We start from the raw sequence: 26073 nt of genomic DNA, 5'->3' as shown, positions 1-26073 counted from the left end.
TCCATGGTGCGGTTGACTTTTTATTACGTCGTTTAGATTTTGTTTCACAATCGATTAAAAAGGACTATGGATTAAAGCATTTAATGTCAATGGCCATTCTAAGCTGAATGTGCCTGCTCTCGTTAGATTGCAGAAGTTACACAGCTTAACGCCTCGCTAGTACCAGTGTGGGAGACTGTCTGGGAATCCGTGGTGCGGTTGACTTTTTATTATGTCGTTTAGATTTTGTTTCACAATAGATTAAAAAAGACTATGGATTAAAGCATTTAACGTCAATGGCCATTCTAAGCTGAATGTGCCTGCTCTCGTCAGATCGCAGAAGTTACACAGCTTAAGGCCTCGCTAGTACCAGTGTGGGAGACTGTCTGGGAATCCGTGGTGCGGTTGACTTTTTATTATGTCGTTTAGATTTTGTTTCACAATAGATTAAATAGGACTATGGATTAAAACATTTAACGTCAATGGCCATTCTAAGCTGAATGTGCCTGCTCTCGTCAGAAGTTACACAGCTTAACGCCTCGCTAGTACCAGTGTGGGAGACTGTCTGGGAATCCGTGGTGCGGTTGACTTTTTATTATGTCGTTTAGATTTTGTTTCACAATAGATTAAATAGGACTATGGATTAAATCAGTTAACGTCGATGGCCATTCTAAGCTGAATGTGCTGCTCTTGTCAGATCGCAGAAGTTACACAGCTTAAGGCCTCGCTAGTACCAGTGTGGGAGACTGTCTGGGAATCCGTGGTGCGGTTGCATTTTTATTATGTCGTTTAGATTTTGTTTCACAATCGATTAAATAGGACTATGGATTAAAGCATTTAACGTCAATGGCCATTCTAAGCTGAATGTGCCTGCTCTCGTCAGAACGCAGAAGTTACACCCCTTAAGGCCTCGCTAGTACCAGTGTGGGAGACTGTCTGGGAATCCGTGGTGCGGTTGAATTTTTATTATGTCGTTTAGATTTTGTTTCACAATCGATTAAAAAGGACTATGGATTAAAGCATTTAATGTCAATGGCCATTCTAAGCTGAATGTCCCTGCTCTCGTCAGATCGCAGAAGTTACACAGCTTAAGGCCTCGCTAGTACCAGTGTGGGAGACTGTCGGGGAATCCGTGGTGCGGTTGACTTTTTATTATGTCGTTTAGATTTTGTTTCACAATAGATTAAATAGGACTATGGATTAAAGCATTTAACGTCAATGGCCATTCTAAGCTGAATGTGCCTGCTCTCGTCAGAACGCAGAAGTTACACAGCTTAAGGCCTCGCTAGTACCAGTGTGGGAGACTGTCTGGGAATCCGTGGTGCGGTTGACTTTTTATTATGTCGTTTAGATTTTGTTTCACAATAGATTAAATAGGACTATGGATTAAAGCATTTAACGTCAATGGCCATTCTAAGCTGAATGTGCCTGCTCTCGTTAGATCGCAGAAGTTACACCCCTTAACGCCTCGCTAGTACCAGTGTGGGAGACTGTCTGGGAATCCGTGGTGCGGTTGACTTTTTATTATGTCGTTTAGATTTTGTTTCACAATAGATTAAATAGGACTATGGATTAAAGCAGTTAACGTCAATGGCCATTCTAAGCTGAATGTGCTGCTCTCGTCAGATCGCAGATGTTACACAGCTTAAGGCCTCGCTAGTACCAGTGTGGGAGACTGTCTGGGAATCCATGGTGTGGTTGACTTTTTATTATGTCGTTTAGATTTTGTTTCACAATCGATTAAAAAGGACTATGGATTAAAGCATTTAACGTCAATGGCCATTCTAAGCTGAATGTGCCTGCTCTCGTCAGATCGCAGAAGTTACACAGCTTAAGGCCTCGCTAGTACCAGTGTGGGAGACTGTCTGGGAATCCGTGGTGCGGTTGAATTTTTATTTTGTCGTTTAGATTTTGTTTCACAATCGATTAAAAAGGACTATGGATTAAAGCATTTAATGTCAATGGCCATTCTAAGCTGAATGTGCCTGCTCTCGTCAGATCGCAGAAGTTACACAGCTTAACGCCTCGCTAGTACCAGTGTGGGAGACTGTCTGGGAATCCGTGGTGCGGTTGACTTTTTATTATGTCGTTTAGATTTTCTTTAACAAACGATTAAACAGGACTATGGATTAAAGCATTTAATGTCAATGGCCATTCTAAGCTGAATGTCCCTGCTCTCAACAGATCGAAGAAGTTACACAGCTTAAGGCCTCGCTAGTGCCAGTGTGGGAGACTGTCTGGGAATCCGTGGTGCGGTTGACTTTTTATTATGTTGTTTAGATTTTGTTTCACAATAGATTAAATAGGACTATGGATTAAGGCTTTTAATGTCAATGGCCATTCTAAGCTGAATGTGCCTGCTCTCGTCAGATCGCAGAAGTTACACAGCTTTAGGCCTCGCTAGTACCAGTGTGGGAGACTGTCTGGGGATCCGTGGTGCGGTTGACTTTTTATTATGTCGTTTAGATTTTGTTTCACAATCGATTAAAAAGGACTATGGATTAAAGCATTTAATGTCAATGGCCATTCTAAGCTGAATGTGCCTGCTCTCGTTAGATCGCAGAAGTTACACAGCTTAACGCCTCGCTAGTACCAGTGTGGGAGACTGTCTGGGAATCCGTGGTGCGGTTGACTTTTTATTATGTCATTTAGATTTTGTTTCACAATCGATTAAAAAGGACTATGGATTAAAGCATTTAACGTCAATGGCCATTCTAAGCCGAATGTGCCTGCTCTCGTCAGATCGCAAAAGTTACACAGCTTAAGGCCTCGCTAGTACCAGTGCGGGAGACTGTCTGGGAATCCGTGGTGCGGTTGACTTTTTATTATGTCGTTTAGATTTTGTTTCACAATCGATTAAAAAGGACTATGGATTAAAGCATTTAATGTCAATGGCCATTCTAAGCTGAAAGTGCCTGCTCTCGTTAGATCGCAGAAGTTACACAGCTTAACGCCTCGCTAGTACCAGTGTGGGAGACTGTCTGGGAATCCGTGGTGCGGTTGACTTTTTATTATGTCGTTTAGATTTTGTTTCACAATAGATTAAATAGGACTATGGATTAAAGCATTTAACGTCAATGGCCATTCTAAGCTGAATGTGCCTTCTCTCGTCAGATCGCAGAAGTTACACAGCATAAGGCCTCGCTAGTACCAGTGTGGGAGACTGTCTGGGAATCCGTGGTGCGGTTGAATTTTTATTATGTCGTTTAGATTTTGTTTCACAATCGATTAAAAAGGACTATGGATTAAATCATTTAAGGTCAATGGCCATTCTAAGCTGAATGTCCCTACTCTCGTCAGATCGCAGAAGTTACACAGCTTAAGGCCTCGCTAGTACCAGTGTGGGAGACTGTCTGGGAATCCGTGGTGCGGTTGACTTTTTATTATGTTGTTTAGATTTTGTTTCACAATAGATTAAATAGGACTATGGATTAAGGCTTTTAATGTCAATGGCCATTCTAAGCTGAATGTGCCTGCTCTCGTCAGATCGCAGAAGTTACACAGCTTAAGGCCTCGCTAGTACCAGTGTGGGAGACTGTCTGGGAATCCGTGGTGCGGTTGACTTTTTATTATGTCGTTTAGATTTTGTTTCACAATCGATAAAATAGGACTATGGATTAAAGCATTTAACGTCAATGGCCATTCTAAGCTGAATGTGCATGCTCTCGTCAGATCGCAGAAGTTACACAGCTTAAGGCCTCGCTAGTACCAGTGTGGGAGACTGTCTGGGAATCCGTGGTGTGGTTGAATTTTTATTATGTCGTTTAGATTTTGTTTCACAATCGATTAAAAAGGACTATGGATTAAAGCATTTAATGTCAATGGCCATTCTAAGCTGAATGTGCCTGCTCTCGTCAGATCGCAGAAGTTACACAGCTTAAGGCCTCGCTAGTACCAGTGTGGGAGACTGTCTGGGAATCCGTGGTGCGGTTGACTTTTTATTATGGCGTTTAGATTTTGTTTCACAGTAGATTAAATAGGACTATGGATTAAAGCATTTAACGTCAATGGCCATTCTAAGCTGAATGTGCCTGCTCTCGTCAGAACGCAGAAGTTATACAGCTTAAGGCCTCGCTAGTACCAGTGTGGGAGACTGTCTGGGAATCCGTGGTGCGGTTGTCTTTTTATTATGTCGTTTAGATGTTGTTTCACAATCGATTAAAAAGGACTATGGATTAAAGCATTTAATGTCAATGGCCATTCTAAGCTGAATGTGCCTGCTCTCGTTAGATCGCAGAAGTTACACGGCTTAACGCCTTGCTAGTACCAGTGTGGGAGACTGTCTGGGAATCCGTGGTGCGGTTGACTTTTTATTATGTCGTTTAGATTTTGTTTCACAATAGTTTAAAAAGGACTATGGATTAAAGCATTTAATGTCAATGGCCATTCTAAGCTGAATGTGCCTGCTCTCGTCGGATCGCAGAAGTTACACAGCTTAAGGCCTCGCTAGTACCAGTGTGCGAGACTGTCTGGGAATCCGTGGTGCGGTTGACTTTTTATTATGTCGTTTAGATTTTGTTTCACAATCGATTAAAAAGGACTATGGATTAAAGCATTTAATGTCAATGGCCATTCTAAGCTGAATTTGCCTGCTCTCCTCAGATCGCAGAAGTTACACAGCTTAAGGCCTCGCTAGTACCAGTGTGGGAGACTGTCTGGGAATCCGTGGTGCGGTTGACTTTTTATTATGTCGTTTAGATTTTGTTTCACAATAGATTAAATAGGACTATGGATTAAAGCATTTAACGTCAATGGCCATTCTAAGCTGAATGTGCCTGCTCTCGTCAGAACGCAGAAGTTACACAGCTTAAGGCCTCGCTAGTACTAGTGTGGGAGACTGTATGGGAATCCGTGGTGCGGTTGAATTTTTATTATGTCGTTTAGATTTTGTTTCACAATCGATTAAAAAGGACTATGGATTAAAGCATTTAACGTCAATGGCCATTCTAAGCTGAATGTGCCTGCTCTCGTCAGAACGCAGAAGTTACACAGCTTAAGGCCTCGCTAGTACCAGTGTGGGAGACTGCCTGGGAATCCGTGGTGCGGTTGAAATTTTATTATGTCGTTTAGATTTTGTTTCACAATCGATTAAAAAGGACTATGGATTAAAGCATTTAATGTCAATGGCCATTCTAAGCTGAATGTTCCTGCTTTCGTCAGATCGCAGAAGTTACACAGCTTAAGGCCTCGGTAGTACCAGTGTGGGAGACTGTCTGGGAATCCGTGGTGCGGTTGACTTTTTACTATGTTGTTTAGATTTTGTTTCACAATAGATTAAATAGGACTATGGATTAAAGCATTTAATGTCAATGGCCATTCTAAGCTGAATGTGCCTGCTCTCGTCAGATCGCAGAAGTTACACAGCTTAAGCCCTCGCTAGTACCAGTGTGGGAGACTGATTGGGAATCCGTGGTGCAGTTGACTTTTTATTATGTCGTTTAGATTTTGTTTCACAATCGATTAAAAAGGACTATGGATTAAAGCACTTAATGTCAATGGCCATTCTAAGCTGAATGTGCCTGCTCTCGTCAGATCGCAGAAGTTACACAGCTTAAGGACTCTCTAGTACCAGTGTGGGAGACTGTCTGGGAATCCGTGGTGCGGTTGACTTTTTATTATGTCGTTTAGATTTTGTTTCACAATCGATTAAAAAGGACTATGGATTAAAGCATTTAATGTCAATCACCATTCTAAGCTGAATGTCCCTGCTCTCGTCAGATCGCAGAAGTTACACAGCTTAAGGACTCGCTAGTACCAGTGTGGGAGACTGTCTGGGAATCCGTGGTGCGGTTGACTTTTTATTATGTCGTTTAGATTTTGTTTCACAATCGATTAAAAAGGACTATGGATTAAAGCATTTAATGTCAATGGCCATTCTAAGCTGAATGTGCCTGCTGTCGTCAGATCGCAGAAGTTACACAGCTTAAGGCCTCGCTAGTACCAGTGTGGGAGACTGTCTGGGAATCCGTGGTGCGGTTGACTTTTTATTATGTCGTTTAGATTTTGTTTCACAATCGATTAAAAAGGACTATGGATTAAAGCACTTAATGTCAATGGCCATTCTAAGCTGAATGTGCCTGCCCTCGTCAGATCGCAGAAGTTACACAGCTTAAGGCCTCTCTAGTACCAGTGTGGGAGACTGTCTGGGAATCAGTGGTGCGGTTGACTATTTATTATGTCGTTTAGATATTGTTTCACAATAGATTAAATAGGACTATGGATTAAGGCTTTTAATGTCAATGGCCATTCTAAGCTGAATGTGCCTGCTCTCGTCAGGTCGCAGAAGTTACACAGCTTAAGGCCTCGCTAGTACCAGTGTGGGAGACTGTCTGGGAATCCGTGGTGCGGTTGACTTTTTATTATGTCGTTTAGATTTTGTTTCACAATAGATTAAATAGGACTATGGATTAAAGCATGTAACGTCAATGGCAATTCTAAGCTGAATGTGCCTGCTCTCGTCAGATCGCAGAAGTTACACAGCTTAAGGCCTCGCTAGTACCAGTGTGGGAGACTGTCTGGGAATCCGTGGTGTGGTTGCATTTTTATTATGTCGTTTAGATTTTGTTTCACAATCGATTAAAAAGGACTATGGATTAAAGCATTTAATGTCAATGGCCATTCTAAGCTGAATGTGCCTGCTCTCGTCAGATCGCAGAAGTTACACAGCTTAAGGCCTCGCTAGTACCAGTGTGGGAGACTGTCTGGGAATCCGTGGTGCGGTTGACTTATTATTATGTCGTTTAGATTTTGTTTCACAATCGATTAAAAAGGACTATGGATTAAAGCATTTAATGTCAATGGCCATTCTAAGCTGAATGTGCCTGCTCTCGTCAGATCGCAGAAGTTACACAGCTTAAGCCCTCGCTAGTACCAGTGTGGGAGACTGTCTGGGAATCCGTGGTGCAGTTGACTTTTTATTATGTCGTTTAGATTTTGTTTCACAATCGATTAAAAAGGACTATGGATTAAAGCACTTAATGTCAATGGCCATTCTAAGCTGAATGTGCCTGCTCTCGTCAGATCGCAGAAGTTACACAGCTTAAGGACTCTCTAGTACCAGTGTGGGAGACTGTCTGGGAATCCGTGGTGCGGTTGACTTTTTATTATGTCGTTTAGATTTTGTTTCACAATCGATTAAAAAGGACTATGGATTAAAGCATTTAATGTCAATGGCCATTCTAAGCTGAATGTCCCTGCTCTCGTCAGATCGCAGAAGTTACACAGCTTAAGGCCTCGCTAGTACCAGTGTGGGAGACTGTCTGGGAATCCGTGGTGCGGTTGACTTTTTATTATGTCGTTTAGATTTTGTTTCACAATCGATTAAAAAGGACTATGGATTAAAGCACTTAATGTCAATGGCCATTCTAAGCTGAATGTGCCTGCCCTCGTCAGATCGCAGAAGTTACACAGCTTAAGGCCTCTCTAGTACCAGTGTGGGAGACTGTCTGGGAATCAGTGGTGCGGTTGACTATTTATTATGTCGTTTAGATATTGTTTCACAATAGATTAAATAGGACTATGGATTAAGGCTTTTAATGTCAATGGCCATTCTAAGCTGAATGTGCCTGCTCTCGTCAGGTCGCAGAAGTTACACAGCTTAAGGCCTCGCTAGTACCAGTGTGGGAGACTGTCTGGGAATCCGTGGTGCGGTTGACTTTTTATTATGTCGTTTAGATTTTGTTTCACAATAGATTAAATAGGACTATGGATTAAAGCATGTAACGTCAATGGCAATTCTAAGCTGAATGTGCCCTCTCTCGTCAGATCGCAGAAGTTACACAGCTTAAGGCCTCGCTAGTACCAGTGTGGGAGACTGTCTGGGAATCCGTGGTGTGGTTGCATTTTTATTATGTCGTTTAGATTTTGTTTCACAATCGATTAAAAAGGACTATGGATTAAAGCATTTAATGTCAATGGCCATTCTAAGCTGAATGTGCCTGCTCTCGTCAGATCGCAGAAGTTACACAGCTTAAGGCCTCGCTAGTACCAGTGTGGGAGACTGTCTGGGAATCCGTGGTGCGGTTGACTTATTATTATGTCGTTTAGATTTTGTTTCACAATCGATTAAAAAGGACTATGGATTAAAGCATTTAATGTCAATGGCCATTCTAAGCTGAATGTGCCTCCTTTCGTCAGATCGCAGAAGTTACACAGCTTAAGGCCTCGCTAGTACCAGTGTGGGAGACTGTCTGGGAATCCGTTGTGCGGTTGACTTTTTATTATGGCGTTTAGATTTTGTTTCACAATCGATTAAAAAGGACTATGGATTAAAGCATTTAATGTCAATGGCCATTCTAAGCTGAATGTGCCTGCTCTCGTTAGATCACAGAAGTTACACAGCTTAACGCCTCGCTAGTACCAGTGTGGGAGACTGTCTGGGAATCCGTGGTGTGGTTGAATTTTTATTATGTCGTTTAGATTTTGTTTCACAATCGATTAAAAAGGACTATGGATTAAAGCATCTAATGTCAATGGCCATTCTAAGCTGAATGTGCCTGCTCTCGTTAAATCGCAGAAGTTACACAGCTTAACGCCTCACTAGTACCAGTGTGGGAGACTGTCTGGGAATCCGTGGTGTGGTTGAATTTTTATTATGTCGTTTAGATTTTGTTTCACAATCGATTAAAAAGGACTATGGATTAAAATATTTAATGTCAATGGCCATTCTAAGCTGAATGTCCCTGCTCTCGTCAGATCGCAGAAGTTACACAGCTTAAGGCCTCGCTAGTACCAGTGTGGGAGACTGTCTGGGAATCCGTGGTGCGGTTGACTTTTTATTATGTCGTTTAGATTTTGTTTCACAATCGATTAAAGAGGACTATGGATTAAAGCATTTAATGTCAATGGCCATTCTAAGCTGAATGTGCCTGCTCTCGTCAGATCGCAGAAGTTACACAGCTTAAGGCCTCGCTAGTACCAGTGTGGGAGACTGTCTGGGAATCCGTGGTGCGGTTGAATTTTTATTATGTTGTTTAGATTTTGTTTCACAATAGATTAAATAGGACTATGGATTAAAACACTTAATGTCAATGGCCATTCTAAGCTGAATGTGCCTGCTCTCGTCAGATCGCAGAAGTTACACAGCTTAAGGCCTCGCTAGTACCAGTGTGGGAGACTGTCTGGGAATCCGTGGTGCGGTTGCCTTTTTATTATGTTGTTTAGATTTTGTTTCACAATAGATTAAATAGGACTATGGATTAAAGCATTTAACGTCAATGGCCATTCTAAGCTGAATGTGCCTGCTCTCGTCAGAACGCAGAAGTTACACAGCCTAAGGCCTCGCTAGTACCAGCGTTGGAGACTGTCTGGGAATCCGTGGTGCGGTTGCATTTTTATTATGTCGTTTAGATTTTGTTTCACAATCGATTAAAAAGGACTATGGATTAAAGCATTTAATGTCAATGGCCATTCTAAGCTGAATGTCCCTGCTCTCGTCAGATCGCAGAAGTTACACAGCTTAAGGCCTCGCTAGTACCAGTGTGGGAGACTGTCTGGGAATCCGTGGTGCGGTTGACTTTTTATTATGTCGTTTAGATTTTGTTTCACAATCGATTAAAAAGGACTATGGATTAAAGCATTTAATGTCAATGGCCATTCTAAGCTGAATGTGCCTGCTCTCGTTAGATCGCAGAAGTTACACAGCTTAACGCCTCGCTAGTACCAGTGTGGGAGACTGTCTGGGAATCCGTGGTGCGGTAGACTTTTTATTATGTTGTTTAGATTTTGTTTCACAATCGATGAAAAAGGATTATGGATTAAAGCATTTAATGTCAATGGCAATTCTAAGCTGAATGTGCCTGCTCTCGTTAGATCGCAGAAGTTACACAGCTTAAGCCCTCGCTAGTACCAGTGTGGGAGAGTGTCTGGGAATCCGTGGTGCGGTTGACTTTTTATTATGTCGTTTAGATTTTGTTTCACAATCGATTAAAAAGGACTATGGATTAAAGCATTTAATGTCAATGGCCATTCTAAGCTGAATTTGCCTGCTCTCCTCAGATCGCAGAAGTTACACAGCTTAAGGCCTCGCTAGTACCAGTGTGGGAGACTGTCTGGGAATCCGTGGTGCGGTTGACTTTTTATTATGTCGTTTAGATTTTGTTTCACAATAGATTAAATAGGACTATGGATTAAAGCATTTAACGTCAATGGCCATTCTAAGCTGAATGTGCCTGCTCTCGTCAGAACGCAGAAGTTACACAGCTTAAGGCCTCGCTAGTACCAGTGTGGGAGACTGTATGGGAATCCGTGGTGCGGTTGAATTTTTATTATGTCGTTTAGATTTTGTTTCACAATCGATTAAAAAGGACTATGGATTAAAGCATTTAATGTCAATGGCCATTCTAAGCTGAATGTCCCTGCTCTCGTCAGATCGCAGAAGTTACACAGCTTAAGGCCTCGCTAGTACCAGTGTGGGAGACTGTCTGGGAATCCGTGGTGCGGTTGACTTTTTACTATGTTGTTTAGATTTTGTTTCACAATAGATTAAATAGGACTATGGATTAAAGCATTTAATGTCAATGGCCATTCTAAGCTGAATGTGCCTGCTCTCGTCAGATCGCAGAAGTTACACAGCTTAAGCCCTCGCTAGTACCAGTGTGGGAGACTGTCTGGGAATCCGTGGTGCAGTTGACTTTTTATTATGTCGTTTAGATTTTGTTTCACAATCGATTAAAAAGGACTATGGATTAAAGCACTTAATGTCAATGGCCATTCTAAGCTGAATGTGCCTGCTCTCGTCAGATCGCAGAAGTTACACAGCTTAAGGACTCGCTAGTACCAGTGTGGGAGACTGTCTGGGAATCCGTGGTGCGGTTGACTTTTTATTATGTCGTTTAGATTTTGTTTCACAATCGATTAAAAAGGACTATGGATTAAAGCATTTAATGTCAATGGCCATTCTAAGCTGAATGTGCCTGCTGTCGTCAGATCGCAGAAGTTACACAGCTTAAGGCCTCGCTAGTACCAGTGTGGGAGACTGTCTGGGAATCCGTGGTGCGGTTGACTTTTTATTATGTCGTTTAGATTTTGTTTCACAATCGATTAAAAAGGACTATGGATTAAAGCACTTAATGTCAATGGCCATTCTAAGCTGAATGTGCCTGCCCTCGTCAGATCGCAGAAGTTACACAGCTTAAGGCCTCTCTAGTACCAGTGTGGGAGACTGTCTGGGAATCAGTGGTGCGGTTGACTATTTATTATGTCGTTTAGATATTGTTTCACAATAGATTAAATAGGACTATGGATTAAGGCTTTTAATGTCAATGGCCATTCTAAGCTGAATGTGCCTGCTCTCGTCAGGTCGCAGAAGTTACACAGCTTAAGGCCTCGCTAGTACCAGTGTGGGAGACTGTCTGGGAATCCGTGGTGCGGTTGACTTTTTATTATGTCGTTTAGATTTTGTTTCACAATAGATTAAATAGGACTATGGATTAAAGCATGTAACGTCAATGGCAATTCTAAGCTGAATGTGCCTGCTCTCGTCAGATCGCAGAAGTTACACAGCTTAAGGCCTCGCTAGTACCAGTGTGGGAGACTGTCTGGGAATCCGTGGTGTGGTTGCATTTTTATTATGTCGTTTAGATTTTGTTTCACAATCGATTAAAAAGGACTATGGATTAAAGCATTTAATGTCAATGGCCATTCTAAGCTGAATGTGCCTGCTCTCGTCAGATCGCAGAAGTTACACAGCTTAAGGCCTCGCTAGTACCAGTGTGGGAGACTGTCTGGGAATCCGTGGTGCGGTTGACTTATTATTATGTCGTTTAGATTTTGTTTCACAATCGATTAAAAAGGACTATGGATTAAAGCATTTAATGTCAATGGCCATTCTAAGCTGAATGTGCCTCCTTTCGTCAGATCGCAGAAGTTACACAGCTTAAGGCCTCGCTAGTACCAGTGTGGGAGACTGTCTGGGAATCCGTTGTGCGGTTGACTTTTTATTATGGCGTTTAGATTTTGTTTCACAATCGATTAAAAAGGACTATGGATTAAAGCATTTAATGTCAATGGCCATTCTAAGCTGAATGTGCCTGCTCTCGTTAGATCACAGAAGTTACACAGCTTAACGCCTCGCTAGTACCAGTGTGGGAGACTGTCTGGGAATCCGTGGTGTGGTTGAATTTTTATTATGTCGTTTAGATTTTGTTTCACAATCGATTAAAAAGGACTATGGATTAAAGCATTTAATGTCAATGGCCATTCTAAGCTGAATGTCCCTGCTCTCGTCAGATCGCAGAAGTTACACAGCTTAATGCCTCGCTAGTACCAGTGTGGGAGACTGTCTGGGAATCCGTGGTGCGGTTGACTTTTTATTATGTCGTTTAGATTTTGTTTCACAATCGATTAAAAAGGACTATGGATTAAAGCATTTAATGTTAATGGCCAATCTAAGCTGAATGTGCCTGCTCTCGTCAGATCGCAGAAGTTACACAGCTTAAGGCCTTGCTAGTACCAGTGTGGGAGACTGTCTGGGAATGCGTGGTGCGGTTGACTTATTATTATGTCGTTTAGATTTTGTTTCACAATCGATTAAAAAGGACTATGGATTAAAGCATTTAATGTCAATGGCCATTCTAAGCTGAATGTGCCTGCTCTCGTCAGATCGCAGAAGTTACACAGCTTAAGGCCTCGCTAGTACCAGTGTGGGAGACTGTCTGGGAATCCGTGGTGCGGTTGACTTTTTATTATGTCGTTTAGATTTTGTTTCACAATCGATTAAAAAGGACTATGGATTAAAGCATTTAATGTCAATGGCCATTCTAAGCTGAATGTCCCTGCTCTCGTCAGAACGCAGAAGTTACACAGCTTAAGGCCTCGCTAGTACCAGTGTGGGAGACTGTCTGGGAATCCGTGGTGCGGTTGAATTTTTATTATGTCGTTTAGATTTTGTTTCACAATCGATTAAAAAGGACTATGGATTAAAGCATTTAATGTCAATGGCCATTCTAAGCTGAATGTCCCTGCTCTCGTCAGATCGCAGAAGTTACACAGATTAAGGCCTCGCTAGTACCACTGTGGGAGACTGTCTGGGAATCCGTGGTGCGGTTGACTTTTTATTATGTCGTTTAGATTTTGTTTCACAATCGATTAAAAAGGACTATGGATTAAAGCATTTTTTGTCAATGGCCATTCTAAGCTGAATGTGCCTGCTCTCGTCAGATCGCAGAAGTTACACAGCTTAAGGCCTCGCTAGTACCAGTGTGGGAGACTGTCTGGGAATCCGTGGTGCGGTTGACTTTTTATTATGTTGTTTAGATTTTGTTTCACAATCAATTAAAAAGGACTATGGATTAAAGCATTTAATGTCAATGGCCATTCTAAGCTGAATGTGCCTGCTCTCGTTAGATCGCAGAAGTTACACAGCTTAACGCCTCACTAGTACCAGTGTGGGAGACTGTCTGGGAATCCGTGGTGTGGTTGACTTTTTATTATGTCTTTAAGATTTAGTTTCACAATAGATTAAATAGGACTATGGATTAAAGCATTTAATGTCAATGGCCATTCTAAGCTGAATGTGCCTGCTCTCGTCAGATCGCAGAAGTTACACAGCTTAAGGCCTCGCTAGTACCAGTGTGGGAGAATGTCTGGGAATCCGTGGTGCGGTTGAATTTTTATTATGTCGTTTAGATTTTGTTTCACAATCGATTAAAAAGGACTATGGATTAAAGCATTTAATGTCAATGGCCATTCTAAGCTGAATGTCCCTGCTCTCGTCAGATCGCAGAAGTTACACAGCTTAAGGCCTCGCTAGTACCAGTGTGGGAGACTGTCTGGGAATCCGTGGTGCGGTTGACTTTTTATTATGTCGTTTAGATTTTGTTTCACAATCGATTAAAAAGGACTATGGATTAAAGCATTTTTTGTCAATGGCCATTCTAAGCTGAATGTGCCTGCTCTCGTCAGATCGCAGAAGTTACACAGCTTAAGGCCTCGCTAGTACCAGTGTGGGAGACTGTCTGGGAATCCGTGGTGCGGTTGACTTTTTATTATGTCGTTTAGATTTTGTTTCACAATAGATTAAATAGGACTATGGATTAAAGCGTTTAACGTCAATGGCCATTCTAAGCTGAATGTGCCTGCTCTCGTCAGAACGCAGAAGTTACACAGCTTAAGGCCTCGCTAGTACCAGTGTTGGAGACTGTCTGGGAATCCGTGGTGCGGTAGAATTTTTATTATGTCGTTTAGATTTTGTTTCACAATCGATTAAAAAGGACTATGGATTAAGGCTTTTAATGTCAATGGCCATTCTAAGCTGAATGTCCCTGCTCTCGTCAGATCGCAGAAGTTACACAGCTTAAGGCCTCGCTAGTACCAGTGTGGGAGACTGTCTGGGAATCCGTGGTGCGGTTGACTTTTTATTATGTCGTTTAGATTTTGTTTCACAATCGATTAAAAAGGACTATGGATTAAAGCATCTAATGTCAATGGCCATTCTAAGCTGAATGTGCCTGCTCTCGTCAGATCGCAGAAGTTACACAGCTTAAGGCCTCGCTAGTACCAGTGTGGGAGACTGTCTGGGAATCCGTGGTGCGGTTGACTTATTATTATGTCGTTTAGATTTTGTTTCACAATCGATTAAAAAGGACTATGGATTAAAGCATTTAATGTCAATGGCCATTCTAAGCTGAATGTGCCTCCTTTCGTCAGATCGCAGAAGTTACACAGCTTAAGGCCTCGCTAGTACCAGTGTGGGAGACTGTCTGGGAATCCGTGGTGCGGTTGACTTTTTATTATGTCGTTTAGATTTTGTTTCACAATCGATTAAAAAGGACTATGGATTAAAGCATTTAATGTTAATGGCCATTCTAAGCTGAATGTGCCTGCTCTCGTCAGATCGCAGAAGTTACACAGCTTAAGGCCTTGCTAGTACCAGTGTGGGAGACTGTCTGGGAATGCGTGGTGTGGTTGACTTATTATTATGTCGTTTAGATTTTGTTTCACAATCGATTAAAAAGGACTATGGATTAAAGCATTTAATGTCAATGGCCATTCTAAGCTGAATGTGCCTGCTCTCGTCAGATCACAGAAGTTACACAGCTTAAGGCCTCGCTAGTACCAGTGTGGGAGACTGTCTGGGAATCCGTGGTGCGGTTGACTTTTTATTATGTCGTTTAGATTTTGTTTCACAATCGATTAAAAAAGACTATGGATTAAAGCATTTAATGTCAATGGCCATTCTAAGCTGAATGTCCCTGCTCTCGTCAGATCGCAGAAGTTACACAGCTTAAGGCCTCGCTAGTACCAGTGTGGGAGACTGTCTGGGAATCCGTGGTGCGGTTGACTTTTTATTATGTCGTTTAGATTTTGTTTCACAATCGATTAAAAAGGACTATGGATTAAAGCATTTAATGTCAATGGCCATTCTAAGCTGAATGTCCCTGCTCTCGTCAGATCGCAGAAGATACACAGCTTAAGGCCTCGCTAGTACCAGTGTGGGAGACTGTCTGGGAATCCGTGGTGCGGTTGACTTTTTATTATGTCGTTTAGATTTTGTTTCACAATCGATTAAAAAGGACTATGGATTAAAGCATTTAATGTCAATGGCAATTCTAAGCTGAATGTGCCTGCTCTCGTTAGATCGCAGAAGTTACACAGCTTAACGCCTCACTAGTACCAGTGTGGGAGACTGTCTGGGAATCCGTGGTGTGGTTGACTTTTTATTATGTCGTTAAGATTTAGTTTCACAATAGATTAAAAAGGACTATGGATTAAAGCATTTAACGTCAATGGCCATTCTAAGCTGAATGTGCCTGCTCTCGTCCGAACGCAGAAGTTACACAGCTTAAGGCCTCGCTAGTACCAGTGTGGGAGACTGTCTGGGAATCTGTGGTGCGGTTGAGTTTTTATTATGTCGTTTAGATTTTGTTTCACAATCGATTAAAAAGGACTATGGATTAAAGCCTTTAATGTCAATGGCCATTCTAAGCTGAATGTCCCTGCTCTCGTCAGATCGCAGAAGTTACACAGCTTAAGGCCTCGCTGGTACCAGTGTGGGAGACTGTCTGGGAATGCGTGGTGCGGTTGACTTTTTATTATGTTGTTTAGGTTTTGTTTCACAATAGATTAAATAGGACTATGGATTAAGGCTTTTAATGTCAATGGCCATTCTAAGCTGAATGTGCCTGCTCTCGTTAGATCGCAGAAGTTACACAGCTTAACGCCTCGCTAGTACCAGTGTGGGTGACTGTCTGGGAATCCGTGGTGCGGTTGACTTTTTATTATGTTGTTTAGATTTTGTTTCACAATAGATTAAATAGGACTATGGATTAAAGCATTTAACGTCAATGGCCATTCTAAGCTGAATGTGCCTGCTCTCGTCAGATCGCAGAAGTTACACAGCTTAAGGCCTCGCAAGTACCAGTGTGGGAGACTGTCTGGGAATTCGTGGTGCTGTTGAATTTTTATTATGTCGTTTAGATTTTGTTTCACAATCGATTAAAAAGGACTATGGATTAAAGCATTTAATGTCAATGGCCATTCTAAGCTGAATGTGCCTGCTCTCGTCAGATCGCAGAAGTTACACAGCTTAAGGCCTCGCTAGTACCAGTGTGGGAGACTGTCTGGGAATCCGTGGTGCGGTTGACTTTTTATTATGTCGTTTAGATTTTGTTTCACAATCGATTAAAAAGGACTATGGATTAAAGCATTTAACGTCAATGGCCATTCTAAGCTGAATGTGCCTTCTCTCGTCAGAACGCAGAAGTTACATAGCTTAAGTCCTCGCTAATACCAGTGTGGGAGACTGTCTGGGAATCCGTGGTGCGGTTGACTTTTTATTATGTTGTTTAGATTTTGTTTCACAATAGATTAAATAGGACTATGGATTAAGGCTTTTAATGTCAATGGCCATTCTAAGCTGAATGTGCCTGCTCTCGTCAGATCGCACAAGTTACACAGCTTAAGGCCTCGCTAGTACCAGTGTGGGAGACTGTCTGGGAATCCGTGGTGCGGTTGACTTTTTATTATGTCGTTTAGATTTTGTTTCACAATCGATTAAAAAGGACTATGGATTAAAGCATTTAAAGTCAATGGCCATTCTAAGCTGAATGTGCCTGCTCTCGTTAGATCGCAGAAGTTACACAGCTTAACGCCTCGCTAGTACCAGTGTGGGAGACTGTCTGGGAATCAGTGGTGCGGTTGACTTTTTATTATGTCGTTTAGATTTTGTTTCACAATAGATTAAAAAGGACTATGGATTAAAGCATTTAATGTCAATGGCCATTCTAAGCTGAATGTGCCTGCTCTCGTTAGATCGCAGAAGTTACACAGCTTAACGCCTCGCTAGTACCAGTGTGGGAGACTGTCTGGGAATCCGTGGTGCGGTTGCCTTTTTATTATGTCGTTTAGATTTTGTTTCACAATCGATTAAAAAGGACTATGGATTAAAGCATTTAATGTCAATGGCCATTCTAAACTGTATGTCCCTGCTCTCGTCAGATCGCAGAAGTTACACAGCTTAAGGCCTCGCTAGTACCACTGTGGGAGACTGTCTGGGAATCCGTTTTGCGGTTGACTTTTTATTATGTCGTTTAGGTTTTGTTTCACAATAGATTAAATAGGACTATGGATTAAAGCATTTAACGTCAATGGCCATTCTAAGCTGAATGTGCCTGCTCTCGTCAGATCGCAGAAGTTACACAGCTTAAGGCCTCGCTAGTACCAGTGTGGGAGACTGTCTGGGAATCCGTGGTGCTGTTGTCTTTTTATTATGTCGTTTAGATTTTGTTTCACAATCGATTAAAAAGGACTATGGATTAAAGCATTTAATGTCAATGGCCATTCTAAGCTGAATGTGCCGGCTCTCGTCAGATCGCAGAAGTTACACAGCTTAAGGCCTCGCTAGTACCAGTGTGGGAGACTGTCTAGGAATCCGTGGTGCGGTTGACTTTTTATTATGTCGTTTAGATTTTGTTTCACAATCGATTAAAAAGGACTATGGATTAAAGCATTTAATGTCAATGGCCATTCTAAGCTGAATGTGCCTGCTCTCGTCAGATCGCAGAAGTTACACAGCTTAAGGCCTCGCTAGTACCAGTGTGGGAGACTGTCTGGGAATCCGTGGTGCGGTTGCCTTTTTATTATGTCGTTTAGATTTTGTTTTACAATCGATTAAAAAGGACTATGGATTAAAGCATTTCATGTCAATGGCCATTCTAAGATGAATGTGCCTGCTCTCGTCAGATCGCAGAAGTTACACAGCTTAAGGCCTCGCTAGTACCAGTGTGGGAGACTGTCTGGGAATGCGTGGTGCGGTTGAATTTTTATTATGTCGTTTAGATTTTGTTTCACAATCGATTAAAAAGGACTATGGATTAAAGCATTTAATCTCAATGGCCATTCTAAACTGAATGTCCCTGCTCTCGTCAGATCGCAGAAGTTACACAGCTTAAGGCCTCGCTAGTACCACTGTGGGAGACTGTCTGGGAATCCGTTTTGCGGTTGACTTTTTATTATGTTGTTTAGCTTTTGTTTCACAATAGATTAAATAGGACTATGGATTAAGGCTTTTATTGTCAATGGCCATTCTAAGCTGAATGTGCCTGCTCTCGTCAGATCGCAGAAGTTACACAGCTTAAGGCCTCGCTAGTACCAGTGTGGGAGACTGTCTGGGAATCCGTGGTGCGGTTGACTTTTTATTATGTCGTTTAGATTTTGTTTCACAATCGATTAAAAAGGACTATGGATTAAAGCATTTAATGTCAATGGCCATTCTAAGCTGAATGCGCCTGCTCTCGTTAGATCGCAGAAGTTACACAGCTTAACGCCTCCCTAGTACCAGTGTGGGAGACTGTCTGGGAATCCGTGGTGCGGTTGACTTTTTATTATGTTGTTTAGATTTTGTTTCACAATAGATTAAATAGGACTATGGATTAAATCATTTAACGTCAATGGCCATTCTAAGCTGAATGTGCCTGCTCTCGTCAGATCGCAGAAGTTACCCAGCTTAAGGCCTCGCTAGTACCAGTATGGGAGACTGTCTGGGAATCCGTGGTGCGGTTGACTTTTTATTATGTCGTTTAGATTTTGTTTCACAATCGATTAAAAAGGACTATGGATTAAAGCATTTAATGTCAATGGCCATTCTAAGCTGAATGTGCCTGCTCTCGTTAGATCGCAGTAGTTACACAGCTTAACGCCTCCCTAGTACCAGTGTGGGAGACTGTCTGGGAATCCGTGGTGCTGTTGACTTTTTATTATGTCGTTTAGATTTTGTTTCACAATCGATTAAAAAGGACTATGGATTAAAGCATTTAATGTCAATGGCCATTCTAAGCTGAATGTGCCTGCTCTCGTCAGATCGCAGAAGTTACACAGCTTAAGGCCTCGCTAGTACCAGTGTGGGAGACTGTCTGGGAATCCGTGGTGCGGTTGCCTTTTTATTATGTCGTTTAGATTTTGTTTTACAATCGATTAAAAAGGACTATGGATTAAAGCATTTCATGTCAATGGCCATTCTAAGCTGAATGTGCCTGCTCTCGTCAGATCGCAGAAGTTACACAGCTTAAGGCCTCGCTAGTACCAGTGTGGGAGACTGTCTGGGAATGCGTGGTGCGGTTGAATTTTTATTATGTCGTTTAGATTTTGTTTCACAATCGATTAAAAAGGACTATGGATTAAAGCATTTAATCTCAATGGCCATTCTAAACTGAATGTCCCTGCTCTCGTCAGATCGCAGAAGTTACACAGCTTAAGGCCTCGCTAGTACCACTGTGGGAGACTGTCTGGGAATCCGTTTTGCGGTTGACTTTTTATTATGTTGTTTAGCTTTTGTTTCACAATAGATTAAATAGGACTATGGATTAAGGCTTTTAATGTCAATGGCCATTCTAAGCTGAATGTGCCTGCTCTCGTCAGATCGCAGAAGTTACACAGCTTAAGGCCTCGCTAGTACCATTGTGGGAGACTGTCTGGGAATCCGTGGTGCGGTTGACTTTTTATTATGTCGTTTAGATTTTGTTTCACAATCGATTAAAAAGGACTATGGATTAAAGCATTTAATGTCAATGGCCATTCTAAGCTGAATGCGCCTGCTCTCGTTAGATCGCAGAAGTTACACAGCTTAACGCCTCCCTAGTACCAGTGTGGGAGACTGTCTGGGAATCCGTGGTGCGGTTGACTTTTTATTATGTTGTTTAGATTTTGTTTCACAATAGATTAAATAGGACTATGGATTAAATCATTTAACGTCAATGGCCATTCTAAGCTGAATGTGGCTGCTCTCGTCAGATCGCAGAAGTTACCCAGCTTAAGGCCTCGCTAGTACCAGTGTGGGAGACTGTCTGGGAATCCGTGGTGCGGTTGACTTTTTATTATGTCGTTTAGATTTTGTTTCACAATCGATTAAAAAGGACTATGGATTAAAGCATTTAATGTCAATGGCCATTCTAAGCTGAATGTGCCTGCTCTCGTTAGATCGCAGTAGTTACACAGCTTAACGCCTCCCTAGTACCAGTGTGGGAGACTGTCTGGGAATCTGTGGTGCGGTTGACTTTTTATTATGTCGTTTAGATTTTGTTTCACAATAGATTAAATAGGACTATGGATTAAAGCATTTAACGTCAATGGCCATTCTAAGCTGAATGTGCCTGCTCTCGTCAGATCGCAGAAGTTACACAGCTTAAGGCCTCGCTAGTACCAGTGTGGGAGACTGTCTGGGAATCCGTGGTGCTGTTGACTTTTTATTATGTCGTTTAGATTTTGTTTCACAATCGATTAAAAAGGACTATGGATTAAAGCATTTAATGTCAATGGCCATTCTAAGCTGAATGTGCCTGCTCTCGTCAGATCGCAGAAGTTACACAGCTTAAGGCCTCGCTAGTACCGGTGTGGGAGACTGTCTGGGAATCAGTGGTGCGGTTGACTTTTTATTATGTTGTTTAGATTTTGTTTCACAATCGATTAAAAAGGACTATGGATTAAAGCATTTAACGTCAATGGCCATTCTAAGCTGAATGTGCCTGCTCTCGTCAGAACGCAGAAGTTACATAGCTTAAGTCCTCGCTAGTACCAGTGTGGGAGACTGTCTGGGAATCCGTGGTGCGGTTGAATTTTATTATGTTGTTTAGATTTTGTTTCACAATAGATTAAATAGGACTATGGATTAAGGCTTTTAATGTCAATGGCCATTCTAAGCTGAATGTCCCTGCTCTCGTCAGATCGCAGAAGTTACACAGCTTAAGGCCTCACTAGTACCAGTGTGTGAGACTGTCTGGGAATCCGTGGTGCGGTTAACTTTTTATTATGTCGTTTAGATTTTGTTTCACAATCGATTAAAAAGGACTATGGATTAAAGCATTTAACGTCAATGGCCATTCTAAGCTGAATGTGCCTGCTCTCGTCAGATCGCAGAAATTACACAGCTTAAGGCCTCGCTAGTACCAGTGTGGGAGACTGTCTGGGAATCCGTGGTGCGGTTGACTTTTTATTATGTCGTTTAGATTTTGTTTCACAATAGATTAAATAGGACTATGGATTAAAGAATTTAACGTCAATGGTCATTCTAAGCTGAATGTGCCTGCTCTCGTCAAAACGCAGAAGTTACACAGCTTAAGGCCTCGCTAGTACCAGTGTGGGAGACTGTCTGGGAATCCGTGGTGCGGTTGACTTTTTATTATGTCGTTTAGATTTTGTTTCACAATCGATTAAAAAGGACTATGGATTAAAGCATTTAATGTCAATGGCCATTCTAAGCTGAATGTGCCTGCTCTCGTCAGATCGCAGAAGTTACACAGCTTAAGGCCTCGCTAGTACTAGTGTGGGAGACTGTCTGGGAATCCGTGGTGCGGTTGACTTTTTATTATGTCGTTTAGATTTTGTTTCACAATCGATTAAAAAGGACTATGGATTAAAGCATTTAATGTCAATGGCCATTCTAAGCTGAATGTCCCTGCTCTCGTCAGATCGCAGAAGTTACACAGCTTAAGGCCTCGCTAGTACCAGTGTGGGAGACTGTCTGGGAATCCGTGGTGCTGTTGACTTTTTATTATGTCGTTTAGATTTTGTTTCACAATCGATTAAAAAGGACTATGGATTAAAGCATTTAATGTCAATGTCCATTCTAAGCTGAATGTGCCTGCTCTCGTCAGATCGCAGAAATTACACAGCTTAAGGCCTCGCTAGTACCAGTGTGGGAGACTGTCTGGGAATCCGTGGTGCGGTTGACTTTTTATTATGTCGTTTAGATTTTGTTTCACAATCGATTAAAAAGGACTATGGATTAAAGCATTTAACGTCAATGGCCATTCTAAGCTGAATGTACCTGCTCTCGTCAAAACGCAGAAGTTACATAGCTTAAGTCCTCGCTAGTACCAGTGTGGGAGACTGTCTGGGAATCCGTGGTGCGGTTGACTTTTTATTATGTTGTTTAGATTTTGTTTCACAATAGATTAAATAGGACTATGGATTAAGGTTTTTAATGTTAATGGCCATTCTAAGCTGAATGTGCCTGCTCTCGTCAGATCGCAGAAGTTACACAGCTTAAGGCCTCGCTAGTACCAGTGTGGGAGACTGTCTGGGAATCCGTGGTGCGGTTGAGTTTTTATTATGTCGTTTAGATTTTGTTTCACAATCGATTAAAAAGGACTATGGATTAAAGCCTGTACTGTCAATGGCCATTCTAAGCTGAATGTCCGTGCTCTCGTCAGATCGCAGAAGTTACACAGCTTAAGGCCTCGCTGGTACCAGTGTGGGAGACTGTCTGGGAATGCGTGGTGCGGTTGACTTTTTATTATGTCGTTTAGATTTTGTTTCACAATAGATTAAATAGGACTATGGATTAAGGCTTTTAACGTCAATGGCCATTCTAAGCTGAATGTGCCTGCACTCGTCAGATCGCAGAAGTTACACAGCTTAAGGCCTCGCTAGTACCAGTGTGGGAGACTGTCTGGGAATCCGTGGTGCGGTTGACTTTTTATTATGTCGTTTAGATTTTGTTTCACAATCGATTAAAAAGGACTATGGATTAAAGCATTTAATGTCAATGGCCATTCTAAGCTGAATGTGCCTTCTCTCGTTAGATCGCAGAAGTTACACAACTTAACGCCTCGCTAGTACCAGTGTGGGTGATTGTCTGGGAATCCGTGGTGCGGTTGCCTTTTTATTATGTCGTTTAGATTTTGTTTCACAATAGATTAAATAGGACTATGGATTAAAGCATTTAACATCAATGGCCATTCTAAGCTGAATGTGCCTGCTCTCGTCAGATCGCAGAAGTTACACAGCTTAAGGCCTCGCTAGTACCAGTGTGGGAGACAGTCTGGGAATCCGTGGTGCGGTTGACTTTTTATTATGTTGTTTAGATTTTGTTTCACAATAGATTAAATAGGACTATGGATTAAGGCTTTTAATGTCAATGGCCATTCTAAGCTGAATGTGCCTGCTCTCGTCAGATCGCAGAAGTTACACAGCTTAAGGCCTAGCTAGTACCAGTGTGGGAGACTGTCTGGGAATCAGTGGTGCGGTTGACTTTTTATTATTTCGTTTAGATTTTGTTTCACAATAGATTAAATAGGACTATGGATTAAAACATTTAACGTCAATGGCCATTCTAAGCTGAATGTGCCTGCTCTCGTCAGATCGCAGAAGTTACACAGCTTAAGGCCTCGCTAGTACCAGTGTGGGAGACTGTCTAGGAATCCGTGGTGCGGTTGACTTTTTATTATGTCGTTTAGATTTTGTTTCACAATAGATTAAATAGGACTATGGATTAAAGCATTTAACGTCAATGGCCATTCTAAGCTGAATGTGCCTGCTCTAGTCAGAACGCAGAAGTTACACAGCTTAAGGCCTCGCTAGTACCAGTGTGGGAGACTGTCTGGGAATCCGTGGTGCGGTTGAATTTTTATTATGTCGTTTAGATTTTGTTTCACAATCGATTAAAAAGGACTATGGATTAAAGAATTTAATGTCAATGGCCATTCTAAGCTGAATGTCCCTGCTCTCGTCAGATCGCAGAAGTTACACAGCTTAAGGCCTCGCTAGTACCAGTGTGGGAGACTGTCTGGGCATCCGTAATGCAGTTGACTTTTTATTATGTTGTTTAGATTTTGTTTCACAATAGATTAAATAGGACTATGGATTAAGGCTTTTAATTTCAATCGCCATTCTAAGCTGAATGTGCCTGCTCTCGTCAGATCGCCGAAGTTACACAGCTTAACGCCTCGCTAGTACCAGTGTGGGAGACTGTCTGGGAATCCGTGGTGCGGTTGAATTTTTATTATGTCGTTTAGATTTTGTTTCACAATCGATTAAAAAGGACTATGGATTAAAGCATTTAATGTCAATGGCCATTCTAAGCTGAATGTCCCTGCTCTCGTCAGATCGCAGAAGTTACACAGCTTAAAGCCTTGCTAGTACCAGTGTGGGAGACTGTCTGGGAATCCGTGGTGCGGTTGACTTTTTATTATGTCGTTTAGATTTTGTTTCACAATCGATTAAAAAGGACTATGGATTAAAGCATTTAATGTTATTGGCCATTCTAAGCTGAATGTGCCTGCTCTCGTCAGATCGCAGAAGTTAAACAGCTTAAGTCCTCGCTAGTACCAGTGTGGGAGACTGTCTGGGAATCCGTGGTGCGGTTAACTTTTTATTATGTCGTTTAGATTTTGTTTCACAATCGATTAACAAGGACTATGGATTAAAGCATTTAACGTCAATGGCTATTCTAAGCTGAATGTGCCTGCTCTCGTCAGATCGCAGAAATTACACAGCTTAAGGCCTCGCTAGTACCAGTGTGGGAGACTGTCTGGGAATCCGTGGTGCGGTTGACTTTTTATTATGTCGTTTAGATTTTGTTTCACAATAGATTAAATAGGACTATGGATTAAAGAATTTAACGTCAATGGCCATTCTAAGCTGAATGTGCCTGCTCTCGTCAAAACGCAGAAGTTACACAGCTTAAGGCCTCGCTAGTACCAGTGTGGGAGACTGTCTGGGAATCCGTGGTGCGGTTGACTTTTTATTATGTCGTTTAGATTTTGTTTCACAATCGATTAAAAAGGACTATGGATTAAAGCATTTAATGTCAATGGCCATTCTAAGCTGAATGTGCCTGCTCTCGTCAGATCGCAGAAGTTACATAGCTTAAGGCCTCGCTAGTACTAGTGTGGGAGACTGTCTGGGAATCCGTGGTGCGGTTGACTTTTTATTATGTCGTTTAGATTTTGTTTCACAATCGATTAAAAAGGACTATGGATTAAAGCATTTAATGTCAATGGCCATTCTAAGCTGAATGTGCCTGCTCTCGTCAGATCGCAGATGTTACCCAGCTTAAGGCCTCGCTAGTACCAGTGTGGGAGACTGTCTCGGAATCCGTTGTGCGGTTGAATTTTTATTATGTCGTTTAGATTTTGTTTCACAATCGATTAAAAAGGACTATGGATTAAAGCATTTAATGTCAATGGCCATTCTAAGCTGAATGTCCCTGCTCTCGTCAGATCGCAGAAGTTACACAGCTTAAGGCCTCGCTAGTACCAGTGTGGGAGACTGTCTGGGAATCCGTGGTGCTGTTGACTTTTTATTATGTCGTTTAGATTTTGTTTCACAATAGATTAAATAGGACTATGGATTAAAGCATTTAACGTCAATGGCCATTCTAAGCTGAGTGTGCCTGCTCTCGTCAGATCGCAGAAGTTACACAGCTTAAGTCCTCGCTAGTACCAGTGTGGGAGACTGTCTGGGAATCCGTGGTGCAGTTGACTTTTTATTATGTTGTTTAGATTTTGTTTCACAATGGATTAAATAGGACTATGGATTAAGGCTTTTAATATCAATGGCCATTCTAAGCTGAATGTGCCTGCTCTCGTCAGATCGCAGAAGTTACACAGCTTAACGCCTCGCTAGTACCAGTGTGGGAGACTGTCTGGGAATCCGTGGTGCGGTTGAATTTTTATTATGTCGTTTAGATTTTGTTTCACAATCGATTAAAAAGGACTATGGATTAAAGCATTTAATGTCAATGGCCATTCTAAGCTGAATGTCCCTGCTCTCGTCAGATCGCAGAAGTTACACAGCTTAAGGCCTCGCTAGTACCAGTGTGGGAGACTGTCTGGGAATCCGTGGTGCGGTTGACTTTTTATTATGTCGTTTAGATTTTGT

General features: G+C 41.9%; 117 pseudogenes; all 117 read left to right on the top strand.

Annotated features, from left to right (window-relative positions):
- The first annotated feature begins 85 nt into the window (after positions 1-85).
- LOC142679265 (5S ribosomal RNA) lies at positions 86-204 on the top strand (annotated as a pseudogene).
- Positions 205-271: 67 nt separating this feature from the next.
- On the top strand, positions 272-390 carry LOC142679759 (5S ribosomal RNA; annotated as a pseudogene).
- Positions 391-821: 431 nt separating this feature from the next.
- On the top strand, positions 822-940 carry LOC142679139 (5S ribosomal RNA; annotated as a pseudogene).
- A 67-nt stretch (positions 941-1007) lies between these two features.
- Positions 1008-1126, top strand: LOC142678170 (5S ribosomal RNA; annotated as a pseudogene).
- A 67-nt stretch (positions 1127-1193) lies between these two features.
- On the top strand, positions 1194-1312 carry LOC142679953 (5S ribosomal RNA; annotated as a pseudogene).
- A 438-nt stretch (positions 1313-1750) lies between these two features.
- On the top strand, positions 1751-1869 carry LOC142678032 (5S ribosomal RNA; annotated as a pseudogene).
- A 67-nt stretch (positions 1870-1936) lies between these two features.
- LOC142678591 (5S ribosomal RNA) lies at positions 1937-2055 on the top strand (annotated as a pseudogene).
- A 253-nt stretch (positions 2056-2308) lies between these two features.
- Positions 2309-2427, top strand: LOC142678229 (5S ribosomal RNA; annotated as a pseudogene).
- Positions 2428-2494: 67 nt separating this feature from the next.
- On the top strand, positions 2495-2613 carry LOC142678797 (5S ribosomal RNA; annotated as a pseudogene).
- A 67-nt stretch (positions 2614-2680) lies between these two features.
- Positions 2681-2799, top strand: LOC142679050 (5S ribosomal RNA; annotated as a pseudogene).
- Positions 2800-2866: 67 nt separating this feature from the next.
- On the top strand, positions 2867-2985 carry LOC142678617 (5S ribosomal RNA; annotated as a pseudogene).
- Positions 2986-3238: 253 nt separating this feature from the next.
- Positions 3239-3357, top strand: LOC142678648 (5S ribosomal RNA; annotated as a pseudogene).
- Positions 3358-3424: 67 nt separating this feature from the next.
- Positions 3425-3543, top strand: LOC142679757 (5S ribosomal RNA; annotated as a pseudogene).
- A 67-nt stretch (positions 3544-3610) lies between these two features.
- On the top strand, positions 3611-3729 carry LOC142679156 (5S ribosomal RNA; annotated as a pseudogene).
- A 67-nt stretch (positions 3730-3796) lies between these two features.
- On the top strand, positions 3797-3915 carry LOC142679756 (5S ribosomal RNA; annotated as a pseudogene).
- Positions 3916-3982: 67 nt separating this feature from the next.
- Positions 3983-4101, top strand: LOC142679820 (5S ribosomal RNA; annotated as a pseudogene).
- Positions 4102-4168: 67 nt separating this feature from the next.
- LOC142679226 (5S ribosomal RNA) lies at positions 4169-4287 on the top strand (annotated as a pseudogene).
- Positions 4288-4354: 67 nt separating this feature from the next.
- Positions 4355-4473, top strand: LOC142678924 (5S ribosomal RNA; annotated as a pseudogene).
- Positions 4474-4540: 67 nt separating this feature from the next.
- LOC142678304 (5S ribosomal RNA) lies at positions 4541-4659 on the top strand (annotated as a pseudogene).
- Positions 4660-4726: 67 nt separating this feature from the next.
- Positions 4727-4845, top strand: LOC142677724 (5S ribosomal RNA; annotated as a pseudogene).
- Positions 4846-4912: 67 nt separating this feature from the next.
- LOC142680031 (5S ribosomal RNA) lies at positions 4913-5031 on the top strand (annotated as a pseudogene).
- A 67-nt stretch (positions 5032-5098) lies between these two features.
- LOC142679973 (5S ribosomal RNA) lies at positions 5099-5217 on the top strand (annotated as a pseudogene).
- A 67-nt stretch (positions 5218-5284) lies between these two features.
- LOC142678721 (5S ribosomal RNA) lies at positions 5285-5403 on the top strand (annotated as a pseudogene).
- A 67-nt stretch (positions 5404-5470) lies between these two features.
- Positions 5471-5589, top strand: LOC142678961 (5S ribosomal RNA; annotated as a pseudogene).
- Positions 5590-5656: 67 nt separating this feature from the next.
- Positions 5657-5775, top strand: LOC142678907 (5S ribosomal RNA; annotated as a pseudogene).
- Positions 5776-5842: 67 nt separating this feature from the next.
- Positions 5843-5961, top strand: LOC142678818 (5S ribosomal RNA; annotated as a pseudogene).
- A 67-nt stretch (positions 5962-6028) lies between these two features.
- LOC142678178 (5S ribosomal RNA) lies at positions 6029-6147 on the top strand (annotated as a pseudogene).
- A 67-nt stretch (positions 6148-6214) lies between these two features.
- Positions 6215-6333, top strand: LOC142677806 (5S ribosomal RNA; annotated as a pseudogene).
- A 67-nt stretch (positions 6334-6400) lies between these two features.
- Positions 6401-6519, top strand: LOC142679223 (5S ribosomal RNA; annotated as a pseudogene).
- A 67-nt stretch (positions 6520-6586) lies between these two features.
- On the top strand, positions 6587-6705 carry LOC142679755 (5S ribosomal RNA; annotated as a pseudogene).
- A 67-nt stretch (positions 6706-6772) lies between these two features.
- LOC142678323 (5S ribosomal RNA) lies at positions 6773-6891 on the top strand (annotated as a pseudogene).
- A 67-nt stretch (positions 6892-6958) lies between these two features.
- LOC142678960 (5S ribosomal RNA) lies at positions 6959-7077 on the top strand (annotated as a pseudogene).
- Positions 7078-7144: 67 nt separating this feature from the next.
- Positions 7145-7263, top strand: LOC142679970 (5S ribosomal RNA; annotated as a pseudogene).
- A 67-nt stretch (positions 7264-7330) lies between these two features.
- On the top strand, positions 7331-7449 carry LOC142678176 (5S ribosomal RNA; annotated as a pseudogene).
- A 67-nt stretch (positions 7450-7516) lies between these two features.
- Positions 7517-7635, top strand: LOC142677805 (5S ribosomal RNA; annotated as a pseudogene).
- A 253-nt stretch (positions 7636-7888) lies between these two features.
- On the top strand, positions 7889-8007 carry LOC142679754 (5S ribosomal RNA; annotated as a pseudogene).
- A 625-nt stretch (positions 8008-8632) lies between these two features.
- LOC142679969 (5S ribosomal RNA) lies at positions 8633-8751 on the top strand (annotated as a pseudogene).
- A 67-nt stretch (positions 8752-8818) lies between these two features.
- LOC142678030 (5S ribosomal RNA) lies at positions 8819-8937 on the top strand (annotated as a pseudogene).
- A 67-nt stretch (positions 8938-9004) lies between these two features.
- Positions 9005-9123, top strand: LOC142677773 (5S ribosomal RNA; annotated as a pseudogene).
- A 67-nt stretch (positions 9124-9190) lies between these two features.
- On the top strand, positions 9191-9309 carry LOC142679248 (5S ribosomal RNA; annotated as a pseudogene).
- A 67-nt stretch (positions 9310-9376) lies between these two features.
- LOC142679968 (5S ribosomal RNA) lies at positions 9377-9495 on the top strand (annotated as a pseudogene).
- Positions 9496-9562: 67 nt separating this feature from the next.
- LOC142679003 (5S ribosomal RNA) lies at positions 9563-9681 on the top strand (annotated as a pseudogene).
- Positions 9682-9934: 253 nt separating this feature from the next.
- LOC142678303 (5S ribosomal RNA) lies at positions 9935-10053 on the top strand (annotated as a pseudogene).
- Positions 10054-10120: 67 nt separating this feature from the next.
- On the top strand, positions 10121-10239 carry LOC142677843 (5S ribosomal RNA; annotated as a pseudogene).
- A 67-nt stretch (positions 10240-10306) lies between these two features.
- On the top strand, positions 10307-10425 carry LOC142679967 (5S ribosomal RNA; annotated as a pseudogene).
- A 67-nt stretch (positions 10426-10492) lies between these two features.
- LOC142678322 (5S ribosomal RNA) lies at positions 10493-10611 on the top strand (annotated as a pseudogene).
- Positions 10612-10678: 67 nt separating this feature from the next.
- LOC142678553 (5S ribosomal RNA) lies at positions 10679-10797 on the top strand (annotated as a pseudogene).
- Positions 10798-10864: 67 nt separating this feature from the next.
- Positions 10865-10983, top strand: LOC142678817 (5S ribosomal RNA; annotated as a pseudogene).
- Positions 10984-11050: 67 nt separating this feature from the next.
- Positions 11051-11169, top strand: LOC142678175 (5S ribosomal RNA; annotated as a pseudogene).
- Positions 11170-11236: 67 nt separating this feature from the next.
- On the top strand, positions 11237-11355 carry LOC142677804 (5S ribosomal RNA; annotated as a pseudogene).
- Positions 11356-11422: 67 nt separating this feature from the next.
- Positions 11423-11541, top strand: LOC142679222 (5S ribosomal RNA; annotated as a pseudogene).
- A 67-nt stretch (positions 11542-11608) lies between these two features.
- LOC142679753 (5S ribosomal RNA) lies at positions 11609-11727 on the top strand (annotated as a pseudogene).
- A 439-nt stretch (positions 11728-12166) lies between these two features.
- On the top strand, positions 12167-12285 carry LOC142678717 (5S ribosomal RNA; annotated as a pseudogene).
- A 67-nt stretch (positions 12286-12352) lies between these two features.
- On the top strand, positions 12353-12471 carry LOC142678755 (5S ribosomal RNA; annotated as a pseudogene).
- A 67-nt stretch (positions 12472-12538) lies between these two features.
- Positions 12539-12657, top strand: LOC142679752 (5S ribosomal RNA; annotated as a pseudogene).
- Positions 12658-12724: 67 nt separating this feature from the next.
- On the top strand, positions 12725-12843 carry LOC142677976 (5S ribosomal RNA; annotated as a pseudogene).
- Positions 12844-12910: 67 nt separating this feature from the next.
- Positions 12911-13029, top strand: LOC142678486 (5S ribosomal RNA; annotated as a pseudogene).
- A 67-nt stretch (positions 13030-13096) lies between these two features.
- LOC142679750 (5S ribosomal RNA) lies at positions 13097-13215 on the top strand (annotated as a pseudogene).
- Positions 13216-13282: 67 nt separating this feature from the next.
- LOC142679204 (5S ribosomal RNA) lies at positions 13283-13401 on the top strand (annotated as a pseudogene).
- Positions 13402-13468: 67 nt separating this feature from the next.
- Positions 13469-13587, top strand: LOC142679056 (5S ribosomal RNA; annotated as a pseudogene).
- A 67-nt stretch (positions 13588-13654) lies between these two features.
- Positions 13655-13773, top strand: LOC142679966 (5S ribosomal RNA; annotated as a pseudogene).
- A 67-nt stretch (positions 13774-13840) lies between these two features.
- Positions 13841-13959, top strand: LOC142679749 (5S ribosomal RNA; annotated as a pseudogene).
- A 67-nt stretch (positions 13960-14026) lies between these two features.
- On the top strand, positions 14027-14145 carry LOC142678607 (5S ribosomal RNA; annotated as a pseudogene).
- A 67-nt stretch (positions 14146-14212) lies between these two features.
- Positions 14213-14331, top strand: LOC142679964 (5S ribosomal RNA; annotated as a pseudogene).
- A 67-nt stretch (positions 14332-14398) lies between these two features.
- LOC142679748 (5S ribosomal RNA) lies at positions 14399-14517 on the top strand (annotated as a pseudogene).
- Positions 14518-14584: 67 nt separating this feature from the next.
- On the top strand, positions 14585-14703 carry LOC142679165 (5S ribosomal RNA; annotated as a pseudogene).
- Positions 14704-14770: 67 nt separating this feature from the next.
- Positions 14771-14889, top strand: LOC142678681 (5S ribosomal RNA; annotated as a pseudogene).
- Positions 14890-14956: 67 nt separating this feature from the next.
- On the top strand, positions 14957-15075 carry LOC142678098 (5S ribosomal RNA; annotated as a pseudogene).
- Positions 15076-15142: 67 nt separating this feature from the next.
- On the top strand, positions 15143-15261 carry LOC142679963 (5S ribosomal RNA; annotated as a pseudogene).
- A 67-nt stretch (positions 15262-15328) lies between these two features.
- LOC142678226 (5S ribosomal RNA) lies at positions 15329-15447 on the top strand (annotated as a pseudogene).
- A 253-nt stretch (positions 15448-15700) lies between these two features.
- LOC142678115 (5S ribosomal RNA) lies at positions 15701-15819 on the top strand (annotated as a pseudogene).
- A 67-nt stretch (positions 15820-15886) lies between these two features.
- Positions 15887-16005, top strand: LOC142678341 (5S ribosomal RNA; annotated as a pseudogene).
- A 67-nt stretch (positions 16006-16072) lies between these two features.
- On the top strand, positions 16073-16191 carry LOC142678636 (5S ribosomal RNA; annotated as a pseudogene).
- A 67-nt stretch (positions 16192-16258) lies between these two features.
- On the top strand, positions 16259-16377 carry LOC142679788 (5S ribosomal RNA; annotated as a pseudogene).
- A 67-nt stretch (positions 16378-16444) lies between these two features.
- Positions 16445-16563, top strand: LOC142679747 (5S ribosomal RNA; annotated as a pseudogene).
- A 253-nt stretch (positions 16564-16816) lies between these two features.
- On the top strand, positions 16817-16935 carry LOC142678411 (5S ribosomal RNA; annotated as a pseudogene).
- Positions 16936-17002: 67 nt separating this feature from the next.
- Positions 17003-17121, top strand: LOC142679154 (5S ribosomal RNA; annotated as a pseudogene).
- A 67-nt stretch (positions 17122-17188) lies between these two features.
- LOC142679123 (5S ribosomal RNA) lies at positions 17189-17307 on the top strand (annotated as a pseudogene).
- A 253-nt stretch (positions 17308-17560) lies between these two features.
- Positions 17561-17679, top strand: LOC142678620 (5S ribosomal RNA; annotated as a pseudogene).
- A 67-nt stretch (positions 17680-17746) lies between these two features.
- On the top strand, positions 17747-17865 carry LOC142678637 (5S ribosomal RNA; annotated as a pseudogene).
- A 67-nt stretch (positions 17866-17932) lies between these two features.
- Positions 17933-18051, top strand: LOC142677772 (5S ribosomal RNA; annotated as a pseudogene).
- Positions 18052-18118: 67 nt separating this feature from the next.
- On the top strand, positions 18119-18237 carry LOC142678888 (5S ribosomal RNA; annotated as a pseudogene).
- Positions 18238-18490: 253 nt separating this feature from the next.
- On the top strand, positions 18491-18609 carry LOC142679745 (5S ribosomal RNA; annotated as a pseudogene).
- Positions 18610-18676: 67 nt separating this feature from the next.
- Positions 18677-18795, top strand: LOC142679015 (5S ribosomal RNA; annotated as a pseudogene).
- Positions 18796-18862: 67 nt separating this feature from the next.
- Positions 18863-18981, top strand: LOC142679842 (5S ribosomal RNA; annotated as a pseudogene).
- A 67-nt stretch (positions 18982-19048) lies between these two features.
- Positions 19049-19167, top strand: LOC142679016 (5S ribosomal RNA; annotated as a pseudogene).
- Positions 19168-19234: 67 nt separating this feature from the next.
- LOC142677771 (5S ribosomal RNA) lies at positions 19235-19353 on the top strand (annotated as a pseudogene).
- Positions 19354-19420: 67 nt separating this feature from the next.
- On the top strand, positions 19421-19539 carry LOC142678248 (5S ribosomal RNA; annotated as a pseudogene).
- A 253-nt stretch (positions 19540-19792) lies between these two features.
- Positions 19793-19911, top strand: LOC142679814 (5S ribosomal RNA; annotated as a pseudogene).
- Positions 19912-19978: 67 nt separating this feature from the next.
- Positions 19979-20097, top strand: LOC142679014 (5S ribosomal RNA; annotated as a pseudogene).
- Positions 20098-20164: 67 nt separating this feature from the next.
- Positions 20165-20283, top strand: LOC142678584 (5S ribosomal RNA; annotated as a pseudogene).
- Positions 20284-20536: 253 nt separating this feature from the next.
- LOC142679984 (5S ribosomal RNA) lies at positions 20537-20655 on the top strand (annotated as a pseudogene).
- Positions 20656-20722: 67 nt separating this feature from the next.
- On the top strand, positions 20723-20841 carry LOC142677874 (5S ribosomal RNA; annotated as a pseudogene).
- A 67-nt stretch (positions 20842-20908) lies between these two features.
- LOC142678999 (5S ribosomal RNA) lies at positions 20909-21027 on the top strand (annotated as a pseudogene).
- A 252-nt stretch (positions 21028-21279) lies between these two features.
- LOC142677947 (5S ribosomal RNA) lies at positions 21280-21398 on the top strand (annotated as a pseudogene).
- A 67-nt stretch (positions 21399-21465) lies between these two features.
- LOC142678350 (5S ribosomal RNA) lies at positions 21466-21584 on the top strand (annotated as a pseudogene).
- Positions 21585-21651: 67 nt separating this feature from the next.
- On the top strand, positions 21652-21770 carry LOC142677750 (5S ribosomal RNA; annotated as a pseudogene).
- A 67-nt stretch (positions 21771-21837) lies between these two features.
- On the top strand, positions 21838-21956 carry LOC142678497 (5S ribosomal RNA; annotated as a pseudogene).
- Positions 21957-22023: 67 nt separating this feature from the next.
- On the top strand, positions 22024-22142 carry LOC142678158 (5S ribosomal RNA; annotated as a pseudogene).
- Positions 22143-22209: 67 nt separating this feature from the next.
- On the top strand, positions 22210-22328 carry LOC142678977 (5S ribosomal RNA; annotated as a pseudogene).
- A 67-nt stretch (positions 22329-22395) lies between these two features.
- On the top strand, positions 22396-22514 carry LOC142678468 (5S ribosomal RNA; annotated as a pseudogene).
- Positions 22515-22581: 67 nt separating this feature from the next.
- LOC142678954 (5S ribosomal RNA) lies at positions 22582-22700 on the top strand (annotated as a pseudogene).
- Positions 22701-22767: 67 nt separating this feature from the next.
- Positions 22768-22886, top strand: LOC142677865 (5S ribosomal RNA; annotated as a pseudogene).
- Positions 22887-23139: 253 nt separating this feature from the next.
- Positions 23140-23258, top strand: LOC142678608 (5S ribosomal RNA; annotated as a pseudogene).
- A 67-nt stretch (positions 23259-23325) lies between these two features.
- LOC142678605 (5S ribosomal RNA) lies at positions 23326-23444 on the top strand (annotated as a pseudogene).
- Positions 23445-23511: 67 nt separating this feature from the next.
- Positions 23512-23630, top strand: LOC142677761 (5S ribosomal RNA; annotated as a pseudogene).
- A 67-nt stretch (positions 23631-23697) lies between these two features.
- LOC142678746 (5S ribosomal RNA) lies at positions 23698-23816 on the top strand (annotated as a pseudogene).
- A 253-nt stretch (positions 23817-24069) lies between these two features.
- LOC142678889 (5S ribosomal RNA) lies at positions 24070-24188 on the top strand (annotated as a pseudogene).
- Positions 24189-24255: 67 nt separating this feature from the next.
- On the top strand, positions 24256-24374 carry LOC142678883 (5S ribosomal RNA; annotated as a pseudogene).
- Positions 24375-24441: 67 nt separating this feature from the next.
- LOC142680021 (5S ribosomal RNA) lies at positions 24442-24560 on the top strand (annotated as a pseudogene).
- A 67-nt stretch (positions 24561-24627) lies between these two features.
- LOC142679985 (5S ribosomal RNA) lies at positions 24628-24746 on the top strand (annotated as a pseudogene).
- A 67-nt stretch (positions 24747-24813) lies between these two features.
- Positions 24814-24932, top strand: LOC142678089 (5S ribosomal RNA; annotated as a pseudogene).
- A 67-nt stretch (positions 24933-24999) lies between these two features.
- On the top strand, positions 25000-25118 carry LOC142680044 (5S ribosomal RNA; annotated as a pseudogene).
- A 253-nt stretch (positions 25119-25371) lies between these two features.
- LOC142678374 (5S ribosomal RNA) lies at positions 25372-25490 on the top strand (annotated as a pseudogene).
- A 67-nt stretch (positions 25491-25557) lies between these two features.
- LOC142678583 (5S ribosomal RNA) lies at positions 25558-25676 on the top strand (annotated as a pseudogene).
- A 67-nt stretch (positions 25677-25743) lies between these two features.
- Positions 25744-25862, top strand: LOC142679077 (5S ribosomal RNA; annotated as a pseudogene).
- Positions 25863-25929: 67 nt separating this feature from the next.
- LOC142679962 (5S ribosomal RNA) lies at positions 25930-26048 on the top strand (annotated as a pseudogene).
- Positions 26049-26073: the final 25 nt, after the last annotated feature.

This window comes from Rhinoderma darwinii, assembly GCF_050947455.1.
Source record: "Rhinoderma darwinii isolate aRhiDar2 chromosome 2 unlocalized genomic scaffold, aRhiDar2.hap1 SUPER_2_unloc_55, whole genome shotgun sequence".
Taxonomy (NCBI): domain Eukaryota; kingdom Metazoa; phylum Chordata; class Amphibia; order Anura; family Rhinodermatidae; genus Rhinoderma; species Rhinoderma darwinii.
This window is presented reverse-complemented; position numbering and strand designations above follow the sequence as displayed.